The sequence below is a fragment of the Balaenoptera ricei genome, chromosome X (assembly GCF_028023285.1).
Source record: "Balaenoptera ricei isolate mBalRic1 chromosome X, mBalRic1.hap2, whole genome shotgun sequence".
NCBI lineage: Eukaryota > Metazoa > Chordata > Mammalia > Artiodactyla > Balaenopteridae > Balaenoptera > Balaenoptera ricei.
In genome coordinates this window covers 14,788,203-14,803,399 of record NC_082660.1, presented here as the reverse complement: position 1 = coordinate 14,803,399, position 15,197 = coordinate 14,788,203, and positions in this window count along the sequence as shown.

The following is a 15,197-nucleotide window of genomic DNA, read 5'->3' as shown; positions in this document are numbered from 1 at the left end:
AAGGTTAAAATCCAGTAGAGCCCACTTGAGACATTGCAAATTTCTAAATTAATAAAGTTTTAATTAGTGTTTTACTGAAGCTCCTTCTTTCTCCCCTTCCTTCCCTCCTTCCTCCTTCCCTCCCTCTCTTTTCTTCCTTCCTTCTTTCCTCCCTCCTTCCCTCTCTCTCTCTTTTTCTTTCTTTCTCCTTCCCTCTCTCTCTCTCTTTCTTTCCTCCCTCCTTCCCTCTCTTTCTTTATTTCCCTTTTTTAAAAAACTCCCAGAAGTGCTGCTTCTGTTGAATTTTACAGGTGACAATAATTACCCAGGGACCCCTGGTTGCCTCTCAGGTCTCATCTTCCCGACCCTTCAGAGCTGTGGGATGCTCTTACCCCACTCTCCCTCCTTAGCTTTCCAGGCACGTCTCTCTCTGCATCCTCTCGCCTCTCTGATTGTCTCTTCCTTTGGCCTCTCCTCAGATGCTGCCGCTGACGCCCCACCTCTTTCTCTTTCTCCCTCCATCGCAGGCTCTGTCCCGGGCCCACAGCTCTCATTCCCGTGCTCTCCTACGGGGGACCTCATCCGCTCCCCTAGTCATTTCCAACATCTTTATTGTGTTTCTTCCTCCCTATCTCTAGTCTAGCCCTGACTTCTCCCTCCCTCTATCCCTTTCTCATCCTCTCTCTCTCTCTCTCTCTCTCTCTCTCTCTCTCTCTCCAGATTCAAATACCCAAGGTCCAACCCGCCATCTTCACAGGGTGGTCCTAGAGGTACCTCAGACTCATCATCCCTAAAACTTAACTCAGCTTCTCTCTTCCTCGCCCCTGGCCCAGATCCCACCGCGTCGCCTGTGCTCTGCTGCCGCCCCCTCCCTGGTTGCCCAAGTGGGAAACGCGGAGCCATCCTCCACGGCTCCTCCTTCACCTTTACCTCCCACATGCCCTGTCTTGCTGACTTTGCCTCTGTGATAGTCCTCAGAGCCATCATTCCTTTCCTCTACACTTTCTGTCCTTGACTCAACCCACATGATCCTCTGTCCAGATGAAATTTAGGCAAAGGCCATTTTGAAATGGCCTCCGAACTGGGTGGGCCTGTGTCTCCATGTTTAGCCCCCCCAAAATCTCTCTTCTGTACCTTCACCAGAATAGTTTTGGTAAAAAAACAAGTCTCACCATATCATTCTGCTGCCTAAAAGCGTTTGCTGTTAGATGTACCCTCATACCCCGCAGAGGCCTCCCACACCAGGCCTCCTGAGAGCAGGCCCCAGACCACCTGCCTCTGTGGCTGGAGCTCCCCGTGTGCCCCCTCCCCCATGTATAAGCTCCAAGAACACAGAAGGTTGACAGTTCCCAGCACAGGCCTCTGTAGTTCTACTCTTGAGTGGCCTGACACTTCCTGCCCACCTTCTTACTCTGTCTGATCCTTCCAGATTTAGCTCCAAACGACACCTCCTCCCGAAAACTTTCCAGGACTTAAGCTCCAGCGTAAGCCAGGAGCCAGCTCCTGCCCCCCACAGCAGCATGTGCGTACTTACATGGTCTTGTCCACCTCGTTCCACCCCACTACACCATAAACTCCTCTAGGGCCAAGGTCAAGTACCCTGTATCTCACATGCCTAGCACAGTGCTTGGCGTTTAGGGGGCCTTCAGTAAACGTGTGTGGACTGAACTGAACCCACAGGGACAGTACAAGTATGCCCTTCTGAACTAGCATGTGGAAATCCAGGCATACAACACAGAAATATCTGGAATCTCTAATTCACTTTGCAAAAAAAAAGACGTACTGATTGATTCTTTTAAATCATCTGGTTCACTATGCTTCAAAACAAGGTGGCTTCTTCAAATGTGCTTTCTACACTCTTCTAGAAGTATATTTAGAACATAAAGCAAGCCATCGTCAAAATCTCATCAGTGGTGTACAAAGAAAATGTTTTGGCATTCACCTCCTCAGAGTTTGTGGATTTACTTATAAGTTACAGGCAGGGACTATAAATGCATAGATTATAAAATAGGTGCAAAAATCAAAATTTTGAGAGAATGAAACAAATATAAGGAGGTTCAATATTTTCTTTCTGTGCCCCAGTTCATCATCTTATGTACCCCACTGGGTTATAATATAATGAGAATATTCTAAATCTTTCAACTGAATGAGTGAAACTTTAAATCCAGGCATCACTCTGTCTTGAAATGTGGAAAATACCCAAGCACAAGATGTTTCTGTATCAGCACCAGGAACAGTTTGGGTCACTACATCTAAGCGACAGGGTGGCTGAGGACCCTGGGCAGAAGTTAGGAGTACTAGCTTTAGAGCTACAGAGTCTGGATTCAGTTCCCACCTCCACTGTCTCCTAGCTGTGTGACTTTGGGCAAGTCACTTAACCTCTCTGCCCCCATTTCCCAATCTGTAAAATGGGAGTAATACAATATCTGCAAGCACCCAAGTTAGCACATTCGGGGCACCAAGGACAGAGTGCCCAATAAGTGAGTTCCTATTATACTTGTTTACGGATAGTAACAGAGAGCAAGGCCATCAAAAGGTCATGGAAATGCCTAATTTTACAAAGCCTTTCATTGCAGCTGTCATATTTTTAAGTTCCCCTTTGCTCCACAGAGGGGGGGTCTCTAGCCAGGCACTTTCATGCCTTCCTCCAGAATACTGACTAATAGTTGAAACAACATAAATGTCATCTCATTGTCCTTCCCTTGGGTCTGAGAGAGGGGTTGATCACTTGGCCATCAGCAGGAAAATGGACTAGTTAGAAAAGGAGAAAAAGAGACACGGGCTGGGAGAGAAAATCTCAGGGGCAAGACTGGCCACAGAATCAGTGGTTTGTGTTCTCAGGCCTCACTCTGCTTTGGATTCCTCGTCTGTAAAACCATGACTCGGCTGCCTTTCGCATGGTGATTGACGACATAAGGCACATGCCTGTAAGTAGGAGGCGCACACGGGCCACCTCTCCCTTCCTCTTCTCAACGGATAGGCCCCCAGGGTGGGCATGGGGCTCGGGGCAGGGTGTGGGGAGGGTGCAAGGACAGGCCCAGGGACTGTCCAGGGGAGGGTGCCGCCTGAGGGGCGTCGCTCTGCCCTCCACATGGTGCCGGCACAGGATCCTTGCCCAGCTTCTGTTCTCTTTGTAAAGACAGGAAAGGGAGGGTGCCGCCCAGCCCCAGGGCCCATTGAAGGCCATGCCCCAGGGGCAGCTCCGTAGTGGCCCCATGGGACTGTGCAGCCCCCAGAGCCTGCAGGCCTGGTGAGCAGGGCGATGGGACCTTCCCCCAGGTAAACATACAGAGCTGTACTCCCTTTTATCAACCCCTCCCTATAAATTTCTGATGTCTCAGAGAAGAGAAATCTTTTATTTGAATTAGAAATACAAATTTACTTTACAAGAGGTAACAGAAGTTTCTTTTTTCAGTGAGAGAGCTTTCTTGAGTGCCCTTTAAGCACAGTCTAGCTGGGCAACCTCTCACCAGACAAATTTGGGGCAACTGTATTTGAAATAACTACAGAAAAGGGTTTGTTAGGTGAGTATAGAAAAGGAATCCCTTGCTCATCCTCTGTAAGAGCTGCTGATCTCTCCGCCACAGGAAGGGGAGCCTTTGCAGCAAAGGAACTGTCAGAAAGTCCGAACAGCGGCTGCTTCTCTGCGGGCCTGCTGGGGAGAAACCCCCGGTCCCCACTCCGCTGGCGCTGGGAGGACAGCGCCCTCTGCCGGCAGCCGCGGCGACAACCACGGGGCCCCGCCGCGCAGAAGTGGTCCTGACACACACAGGCAACCAGGCTAGCGACCTCGGTCCTCTGGAGGAAGCTGGTCTGGGGGCATCCGAGGACATCCGTGGGAAGGATCCAGACTGAAAATCCTCGAGGGCCCAGGTTTTCAGGAAGGAGCCTCCTCACCCTTTAGTAACGGAAAGCTGTGTTCCAGCCAAGACAGCGAGAGAGGCTCGCGGGCCCAGGCCTTTCTAGCTTCCCCTACAGGCGAAAATACACGCTGAGGGACACCGCCCGCTGCACAGTGTATGGAGCTGAAGCCACGACCTCAACGTTTGCGGGGGAGCGAAAACTAGAGCAGGGAAAGGTCGGCGGGGCTCTTGGGATGCAACAGAGAGGAGAACGGAAAGCACGGTCCCCAAGGGAGCTGGAGAAGCAACGGTGGGCGACCTGGGGAGCACGGGGCCCAGACTCCAGCCCTTGCTCCCAAGGGAGGGCAGCCAGGGCACTGGTCACCGTCCTCACTCAACTGTTCCCGACCCTGGCCGCACCCGGCAGCGGCAGGGGGTCTGTAACAACTCCTGAGGGGCGTCGCTCTGCAATCCGTGTGGTGCCGGCACAGGATCCTTGCCCGGCTTCTGTTCTCTCTGTAGAGACAGGGAAAGGCCCAGAGCACAGCCTGCGTGCGTCCCAGCGGTTGTGAAACTGGATCCCATTGGGTCATTAACGCCGAGATGTGTGTGTGTGTGTGTGTGTGTGTGTGTGTGTGTGTGTGTGCGCGCGCATGCGTATACGTGCACGTCGGGGTGGGGGGATGTGGGTGAGAGAGAGTTGGGGGGAAGATGGGGCTACGATGGGGGCTGAGAATAGAAAAGACACTCGAGGGGGGGCACAGGGGTAAATAAGAGCCAACCCCTCTCCACTGCTGTGTGACCTACAAAGAGGTGGTGGCGTCGGGCGAGGAAAGGGTGACAACAGCTTGTGTGCCTCCCAGGCTGAGCCTGGGCCTGGGACCCCGGCTCCGGGCAGCAGTGCGGCGCCCCCACCCCGCCCCCGCCCAGGTGGTGGCACAGGACTCGGGGCCTCTCCTCACGTGCCTTCTTTCTGGCGGCGACTCGAGCCCCACGTGGCTTCCTGGCCGCGGTGCGTGGCTCCTGGGCGCCTGGGTGGGGTGGGGAGACCCGTCCACACCCCATCACCTTTTCGTGCCAAGAAGCGGCCGCAGCGCACGCCGCCCTCCCCATCGGGCCCGGAACTTTCTGCTCCTGAGCGCGGTGCGCCCGGGTCGGCAGCGTGGGACCCAGATGGCCGGCGGTCGAGGCTTCCGGGTGCCTTCCTGGGTTCTTCCCCGGCCCGAAAGCTCGTCTAAGACCCCTGCCAAAAGCTGGCCTTCCCAGACCTCGGGCGATCTGGAAAGTAACCGCTAATATCATTTGAAAGGAAAAGGTGGTTGTGCTGGACCGTCTTCGGGCTGTGCTGAACCCAACAAACAACTCGGGCCGCCCTCAGAGGGACGCCTACGCCTCTGAGAAGAGCTCAGAAAAGGTGGAATGAAGTCGCTGGAGTCGCCCGCAAGGACAATACGTGGATGGGATGACGTGGAGGGCACGGCGCACCGTGGGCGATCGGTTCCCTTTGCTGAGAGCTCTCCTCCCCGCCCCCGAGAGCTGCAGGTCCGTGTGACCCCTCCCCCATTTATAATCTTTTAATTGCCTCCCACAGCCCTTGAGATTCGTCTGAAACTGACATACGGGCCCTCCAGTTCCAAGTTCATAATGGCTCCCCAACACCCATCCCTATTTCATTCTTTCTCAACACTTTGTGGTTTCCCAAATGCCTGAAGATTACATAGCCTGGCAATGACCTGGAATGCAAGGAATCTGTTGTCCTTTAAGTGTGGCTCCAAGTGCTCCAGCGGTCAGCTGAGCTTGTGCAAGGACGAAGGAAGGATTTGAACCTTGAACCAGGGTGGGCTGAGGGAATGCTCACAGGCAGAGCCAGATTCTTAGAAATGCAGCCCTACCTCACAGATAAATAAAGGGCCATTCAAGATCCCAAGTTCCTAGGCCAAAGAGCTAATTAAGATCTTAATGTTGGTGGCACATAGGTCCAATGAGACCTGCAAGCACATTTTGTTTGGCCTGTGTTTTCATATACTTCAGCCTACATTTTTAAATCGGGAGATTTCACATTAAAATCTGCTTTTCCACTTGCTTTTGAAAAATTGGAAGAACTGTAACATAAGACTCAAAATCTTGCATGGCAACGGTTGGGCTCCTGCCAGACGCAGCCCCTCCAGTCACCTGTGCACACCTATGCACTACACCCAACCAGCTTCTCCCAGTTAGGCCACCAACCTGGCCCAGCCCCAAAGCATGTCTGCAATCATTTTAGCCTGAAAAAAATGTTTAAACCCTTGTGGTAGAAACAATGTTATGTGTTTACCAAATCTTGCATTTTCTTCTTCCTCTTCTTGAGAAAGCCACTCTACCCAACTCTCTTGCACTTAAGCAGGGCCACGTAACTAGTTCTAACAGTGGGCTCCAAGTAGAAGTGCCACATGTCAGCTCTGGGCAACAAAAAGATTCTTGGAGGCCATGTGTTACATGGACAGAGTCACAAAAGAAGTGGTAGCTCTCAGGACTTCCCTGGCTTAGACTCCGCACTTCCACTGCAGGGGGCACAGGTTCGATCCCTGGTCGGAGAACTAAGATCCCACATGCCTCATGGCAAGGCCAAAAAAAAGAAAGAAGAAAAAAAAAAAAAGCAGTAGCTCTGGAGAGTCAGACTTTGCCTGGGAGAAAAGCAAAACCACTGAGATTTCAGGGTTGGTTTGTTACTGCAGCAAAGCACAGTTTATCCTGGCTGATATAAGCGTAGTCACCAAAACCACACTTAATCAGGCAGTTTACTTATTACATAATAATAGAGCTTAAAATCCTTTGCACAATTGTCATGAGCGTGTCCCTTTAGCAGGTACTTAAACATTGGCAATGTCTGGAGTGGAACTGGGTGCTAATTGCCGCCATTGCCCACCCTGACCAGGGCCTGTTCATAGTGCCCAGATGGGGGGAGGTTCATATGTCACTGACTAACTCGAGCATTTCAGGAAAGGATTATATCAAGACACTCTTTTCCGACCAGAGTCATTCCTTACGTTCTTGCACTTTTTCTAAGAGCAACGTTGCTATTGATTTGGCCAGCATCCATGCTAACTTCTGAAATATACTGATACAAAAATTAATAAAGCCAGATGCAACACTGGAAACCAGTAAGCCTCACTTAATGAACACTTCTAAATGGTGACACTCATATGCTGATTGTACATCATAGATCAGTTTTCCACATAGAAACGAGATATATACTCCTGCGTGAGGAAAGCAAGCAACAACAAAATATTTTTAAAGGAAGAAAAGGCAAAGAAGAAAAAGTAGAAATCAATCTACATGGACATACATAACTTCCCCTTAAAGCATATGCCGTAACTCCTTCTCTCTGGGAGTTGACGTTCGGTCACACACAAACATTGAAAGACAAGTGAAAACAAGACCCAGGCACTCATCAGAGATAAGATCTAAAAATAACTACTGGAGCAGGTTGCACGTATCAAATATTTCATGCACCACGAAGAAACTTTACATATTTTCCTTTTCAAGGAAGAGCAGTCACTCCCTCAAAATCTCACTGGGACTTTTGGCGAAGATTTTCACACTTCAGATTTGAGAGATCAGGGCTTTAAACAGAACACTGCATGAATGTAGGATGATAGAAGGGAATTGCTAAGTTTTTAAATAAACTTTTAATTTTAGAACAGTTTTAATTTACAGAAAAGTTATTAAGATAGTGGAGAGAGTACCCACACCCATTTTCATCCATTATTAGTATTTTATATTGTGGTACATTTACCACAACTAATGAATCAATATTTGTACATTATTATTAACTAAAGCCTACACTGTATTCACATTTCCTTTTCACCTTTTTCTGTTCCAGGATCCCATATTATGTTTACTCTTCATGTCTCCTTGGGCTCCTCTAGACTGTGACAGATTCTCAGACTTTCCTTGTTTTTGATGACCCTGACAGTTTGGAGGAGGACTGGTCAGGTATGTTGCCGAATGTTCCCCAATTGGGATCTGTCTGATGATTTTCCTCGTGATGAAACTGGGGTCATGGGTTTTGGGGAGGAAAACCTCAGCGATAAGGGGCCATTCTCATCCTATCATATCAAGGGTACATACTATGAACAGGACTTCTCGCTGTTGATGTTGACCTTGATCCCCTGGCTGAGGGTGTTTGTCAGGTCTCTCCCCTGGACAGTTCCTCTTTTCCCCCCTTTCCATGCTGTCCTCTTTGGAAGGAAGCACGTACTTCTCTGCACAGCACACACTTAAGGAGTGGGGAGCAATGCTCCACCTCCTTGAGGGTGAGTGTCTAGATGACTTGGGATTCTTCTGCACACATTTCTCTCTTCTCCCCTATTTACTTATTCAGTCGTTGATTTACAGCAGTATGGACTCAGGGATATTTGTTATACTTTGGGTTATAATCCAATACTGCTTTATTTTGTTGCTCAAACCGTTCCAGACTCCTTGGCCACTGGAAGCTCTTTCAGTTCGCTCCTGTGTCCCTTTGACATTCCTCATGGTTGTGCTTTTTTGGAGCACATCCTTCGACACTTACAAGATGCTCCAGACTCAACTTGTATATTCCCCGTCCCAGTCCTAGAATCGGTCATTTCTCCAGGGAGCCCTGGTTCCTCTCATTACAGCATGGTGTTAGAAATGAATTATTAATTTTTAAAGTGTGATAATGGTATGGTCACTTTTTAAAAAGTTTATCTTTTAGATGTACATACTGACCTATTTATACATTAAATGATCTATCAGATTTGCTTCAGAACAACGTGGAAATGGGAGATGTGAGTGGGAGTGTGGATGAAACAAGATAGGTTATGAGCTGATAATTATTGGAGCTGGGTGGTGTCCCTTCGCTATCCTTATTTTCACATGTACTTGAAATGTACTACAATAAAGCTTTTTTAAAAGAAAGGAGTAGTTGATAGAGCTAATATTTGCTCATTGAGTCAGGTGTTTTACAGGAGCTGTCAACAGCGAGCACAACTTTGACCTTCTATATTTATAAGTTCCAACTCCAAAGCATGAAAAAGGCGGCTCCTAAATAGGAGAGAAAAATATTAGCCTGGCTCGATAAACATGGAGCCACCCAGCAACTGGTTTGCAGACATAAGATATAAATTGTCAGTAGGACATGGGACAGCTTTGTTAAACTTAAGGGTTTACAGCTCACAGTTACACCTTCAAATCCTAGTTAAACACACACACACACACACACACACACACACACACACACATACGCATGCAAAACACCAACAGATTTACTGAAAGCACTTCGTTTGTGTCTCTGACAAATCTTTCAGTATCTTCATAAAGATGAGGGATTTTTTCAATTCTCCTACAACAAGCCCAGAATCTCTGGGCCTAACTGCCTTTGCCCTGAGAGCCCTCTGCATCGGCCATCTCCCATTACCGTTCAGACACATCTGAGCTGCTCCATGGTGGTGGCGGGGAGCCACACTGCATTAATGAAGCACAAGCATCAATAAAAATGAGTTTCTTGTAAACTGGGAGAGGTACTGGAAACGGCCGTGTTTCTAAGAAGAAAATTTGCTTTTGTGTTTTTTTCCGTCAACCAACATCTAAGTATCTATTATGTAGGAGATAGTATGCTACATCCTGGGAATACAATAATAAATAAAAGTATCAGCCCTGGAAGTGCTCACAGGAAAGAAACTCAGCACTTCTGAAGTGGCATCTGGCAGCAAACTCGGGAAACAACAGATTGGGGGGCCCAGACAAGAGAGAGCCGTGAGAGGTAGGATGCCTGGGACCAGGTGACCTCAGGGGTGTGGTGGGCTGTGGGCAATGAGGAGCGGAGGCCAACACCGGCAGTCACTCTGTCAGGCGCCCCGATGCATCAGCGGGTGAGGCGCTGTTAAGGCAGGGACTGGAGACGGGCACATCAGCAAAGGAAGATGGGAAAAGATTCAGGTGTGATGAGGAGGAGATGCTGTGGGCTTGCAGGTGGAGACGTCAGTAGACAGTGACATACCCAGGCCTAGAACTCAAGGAGAAAGTTCAGGAAAGAAGCTGTGGCTACAAAGGTAGGGGTGCTTATTGTTTTTCTTGTTAGCGTTTCAGAAGTATCTCATTAACTTCTGAATTTTATGTCCCAGACTGTAGCCTGTCCTAACTTTGTTTCCTGTGATTCAGAGTGTTCTATGTAGCTTAGCATGTACTCAATTTTGTGAAAGCTCCATGGATTCTTAACAGTGAATTTTCTTTTTGAATCTAATGTCTATCAATAATGCCTTTTTAATTATACCAGTATCTGCCGTTTAATTTTGCTTCCTTATGTCAAAGACTGAATGATACAATAAAGTCCTTTTTTTCTCTACTGCAATTTTATTAAATTATGCATACGGACTATCTGGTTTTGCTTTCTGCTTTGGATTCTATGTAATTGGTTAAACACAAGTTCATGATCTGTCGTCCCTGTACTTGAACCTCTTACCAACATAAGGACTCCTGATGCATTGACTGCTTTTTTGCCTGTAATTCTACCTTGCTGGGATCAGTAGTATCATTGTGGCCTATTTTTTGTTTATTTGCAGATGAATTTCTGTCCAGTCCTTGATTTTTTAACGTTTACAGCAAGTGACAAGGTAGGTAAAAGCATATAATTGTTAAGATCCACCCTTGAATCTTTTTTAATATGGGCGTTTAATCTACTTATACATGATATTAAATTAAGTTGGTCTTCTGACACATTATGCTTTTATCTTAGGTTTCGCTCTTTCTGCCTCCTGCTAAATGGCAATGTGGTATTTCCTTTTATCTTCCACAGTGATGTAAACATGATATGGCCTGTGTTTTTGTAATTAAACAATTACTATAAAAGCAATACACTGCAGACAAATCAGAAAGATAAGCAAAATGAAATGAAACATACTCAGAATCCTACCTACCCATAGATGCCCTCTGTAAACATGTTTGTATCTATCTTCCCAAATGTCTTCCCAATACGTAAGCACATCTATATACAAACACACAATAGAATCCTCTAGAGACGTCATGCTTCTCACGGCTACTTCACCTTTGCCGCATTTTATACACTCATCAATTGCCCAAATATTTGTGTTGTCTAACGCCGTCTTCCTAGATAGATAGGAAGCAGTCTAAGGTAAGGGGTTTCACCTATCCTGTTTACTCTTATATGCCGAGCTGCCCGTCGTTTAGTGCCTTTCTGGATGTACTTTCTCCTAACTCAACTTTTTAAAATACATTAAAAAAACCACACAACCATTCCCAGCATGCGCTCCTAGCAGGGCTCTTCTCGGCTCAGCTTCCACCTACAGTGCTGTGCCTGCGACCCACAGGCTCGCCTCCACAGATAGCATCAGTCTTCTCTGCCTCCTTCCCTATGGTTTGCTGGGGGGTTTGGAACTGATGTCACCGAAGGAAAAAGCAAGAGGTAGAGCTTGGCCAAGCCACGAATGACCATACCTCATGGGGATCAGGGTATACTGGCAAAAACGAACCACGGGGGGCTTTTTCCAATATATGTGAGAGAGACTTGCTTATATTTATAAGTGCTCCGAGGCTGATCCAGGGAATGGGGAGGGCTCTAGGGTAGGGAGGACGTGCAGACGTGCAGGGCCCACCTTTGGAATGCAGGGCGGACAGTTTGCTTCCGCTCCTCGCAATGTGATGTTTCCCCTGTTTTGTCCAGCAGCTTGGATGGAACTGAACCTTTTCAGACAAAGGGATTTATTTCCTTTTCCCCTTATATCTTAAGGCTCTCCCCTCAGTGCTGATAGCACCCCTAAAGCCAGAGAACGTGGCCCTGTAACACCAGAGTTGCCTCTAGTATAGCAGTGAGAGTGGGCAAGCTCGTCTGAGGATGTGCTCACTGTGGAGAGCTGCTTTCAGGGTTCAACTTCACCAAGCTAAAACAGGGGAAACATCGGGAGTCCTCAACCTCGGAGGACTTATAAATATAAGCAAGTCCCAGCACCACACTGTAGAAACAGCCCCAGAAACTTAAACACACCTCATTTATTCAGCCAACTGTGACTACAGTTCCTTATGCAGCTTGAAAAGGCAGCACTTTTCCTCCCATCATCACTGTTCCTAGTCATGATGTTTAATTTTTAATTTCTAATATTATTACAGAAGGGCATGGCTTTTTCATGCTTACAGAGGGAGTCTGTATGGTCAGGCCACCCAAGATGGCTGTTCTCTTGCTCTCTGTACATCCCCCTGCTGGGCCAGTGCCTGCTTCATCTAATCTTTAGCAAACATCTCCACCTGATAGCTCATCAAAGGGGAGGTGAGGGGCGTGCCCCTAGGCTGGTTTCCCTGGTAACTGATGAGCCAACCTGATGTCAATTTCCACTATAACTGGGAACCTCCCCCTCTCCTGGGGAGCGAAGCCTGCCGCCATGTCCTGCCCGCCGGCCGCCGCACACAGTGGGGTGTTGCTCCAGGACCTTGCTTCAGACAGGTAAGCTCCCCCGTCCATTAAACCCTGATGTCTCCGTCGCCGACTCTGGGCCCTTTCGTTGGTCTTGCAGCTGGGCAAGTACAGGCCTTGTAGGCCTGCGGGGGTGCAGCCCAATTGGTAGAGCCAGCGGGGAGACCGAGGAAGCTCCTGTGAGCGCCGAGATGTCAGGAAATAAGGACGCGCAACGGAAAGTTGCAGGGGCGTCACCTAGCATGAGGGGGCCTGAAAGTTCCAGGGGTGATCCTGAAAGTTGCAGGGGAAGTCCCGGGGTGGCCGTCCGCTAGTATGTGGGGCCCTAGGGTGGCGGGCCTTGATGAACGGGGCTGCCAAGACAGTACCGAGGACTCATAGTCACCCCAAGGCCATGGCGGAGATATTGGCGCCATTACGGTGGGAAAACGAAGTGGCCGCAGCTGTGGGCTGGCAGGTGCGTTTTATACCGAGAAAGGCCACGGAGGCTGAGCTAACAGCTGAGGTGAAGGTTGACTTGAACGCTGATTCTTTCTCCTCTGAAAGTGAGGCATGTGCATGTGAGTGACTGATAACGTGTTATTGCCTATTACTGTTGTTTAAACTGAACTGGCTTTTTAGAAACTGAAAGAAAAAAAAAAACCCTGAAAATGTCCACGATGGGACTCTTTTGACATTCTAAAACTGGTTTTTGCATATGCCCTTAGAGGAGGTTAGCTTTCTAGAAGGAATTGGTATTTCTCTTCCTGTGCCTTTGCGATGTAAATGATCTACCTGGGCTCTCTGGAACTTTAATCACCTTTTATCTTTTTTTTAAAAATTGAAGTAGAGTTTATTTACAATGTTGTGTTAGTTTCAGGTTTACAGCAAAGTGATTCAGGTATACATTTATCTATTCCTTTTCAGATTCTTTTCCATTAGTTTATTGCAAGATGTTGAATATAGTTCCCTGTGCTATACAGTAGGACCTTGTTGTTTATCTATTTTATATAGAGTAGCTTGTGTCTGCTAATCCCAAACTCCTAATTTATCCCTCCTCCCCACCTTTCCCCTTTGGGACCCATAAGTTTGTTTTCTATGTCTGTGAGTCTGTTTGTTCATTTGAACCTTTTTTTTGGATTCCACATTGAGTGATATCATGCGATATGTCTTTGTCTTACTTCACCTAGTATGATGATCTCTAGGTCCACCCATATTGCTGCAGATGGCATTATTTCATTCAAAAAGAGGCCTTTTAAAATTTTAGCAGGAAAACTGAGATCTTTGTCTATATATGTAAATGTATGTCTCTGCGTACCTCATAAATATGAAGTGTCTGCCTCCAAATGGCATTGCCAAGATTGGTTTGTGGATGAGCTCTGTTTAAGTGGCTTAAAAGAAATTAGACGCTTATGTAAATTCTCAGAAATATAAAAACGACTGGCTTGAATGGATTTCAGGTTCATGTGGCCTGGAAAATGTTCAGTACTGAATTGGTATCTGGTATTGAAGCTAGCTTAAGCTTGTTGGTTTGATTAACATAGACATGTCTTTAGAATCATCAATGTTAAGTATAACACTTCTGTTGTACCTAGGTTTACTAGAGATCAAGTAACACCTTACTGTATCTGTTGCAAACACGTCAGCAAGGAAAATAACTTGATACGATGAAACTTTAAGTAAACATAAATAAGAGCTTTTACGTAAACTCTGTAGGAATAATTACATTTTGGGAAGGTCTATCTAAAATAGTCTTTCCAGATTTTGGTAACTTGAAACTAAACCAAGTTAAGAGAATTCATTGACTACCTGTGTAATTTCAAACAGGATAAAATATTGGAACATTAATTGCTGGGCAGATCTAAATTTACCTACCTTTGCTTTCTTAGGAGAGGAAGACTAGAGCATAAGTTTTCCAATCAGGAAATGCTGGTATGACAAACAGTTCACAATTACTTGCTTCTTGGTTTTTGCTGTTAAGGTTTTCAAGGGTTGAGATTATCACTGGTCATAATTCTAGTTATTGTATCCAAGTTTCTTTATGGATTACATTGTAGTCAGATGTTTAACCGTGCCTTTTTAAGTCTTCTGTCATTTATAGGAAGTTATAGTTGTACTCTGATGCTTTTGCAAAAGAGTTTCATCTTCAAGGTGATCCATAGGAAGGCCCTTTTGACAAGTACAGGTCTCTGATAAATTTTAGATCATACTGCTGAACTGGGTAAGATATTAAAAAATCCTAATGGAAAACTTGAGGCTTCATAAAAAGTTAATGGATCGGTTACTGAGTGAACTGGTGAATATGGTTATAATTTTTATGGTTTTTGTCTGGAATATTACTGGTTTTGATCTGTGTTTTCCAGATATAGGGAAGTCCTTCCCCTCAAGTTAGTTTTGGGTAGAATGGAAAAATTTTTCTCTTCTCTCTGCCTGGTCTCTCCAGACATTGGAGACTCTTGGGTTCTGAGCAGCCTTATCAGGTGAATGGGAAAGACTGTCTCCTGGCATGTGCAGGAATCACGATGTTTTAGGGATTCTCTAGAAGAGAGAAAGCCACTGAGGTGCAGGCTAATAGCAGGCCTTTGGCATGGCTTTCCTGGCTTTGAGAGGCCTTTTGGGAATTCGGTCTGAGACTACTTCTGAAGAATTCCACCACAGCCAGTTTGGAGGACCCTATGTGGTCAATTGACCAGACTTATTCTGTAAACAAATTTAGTCTTGATTTGGCTGTGTTTCATGGAGATGAGGGTAATTTTAGAGAGGAAAATTTGTTTCAGTGGATGTTAAATTCTAGCTCGGCTAATTGTCTGCATTAATGAAAGTTATTGTGTTAGCCATACTTTTTGCCTTGATATTCAGGATGGAGAGAGAATTCTCTAGTGAAGTTGTCACACAGTATAACTACTCATGACATGTATCACTGCTTGCTCTAAGTCTTCAAGCAAGTAAAATCAAATCTGAGGCTTTGACAT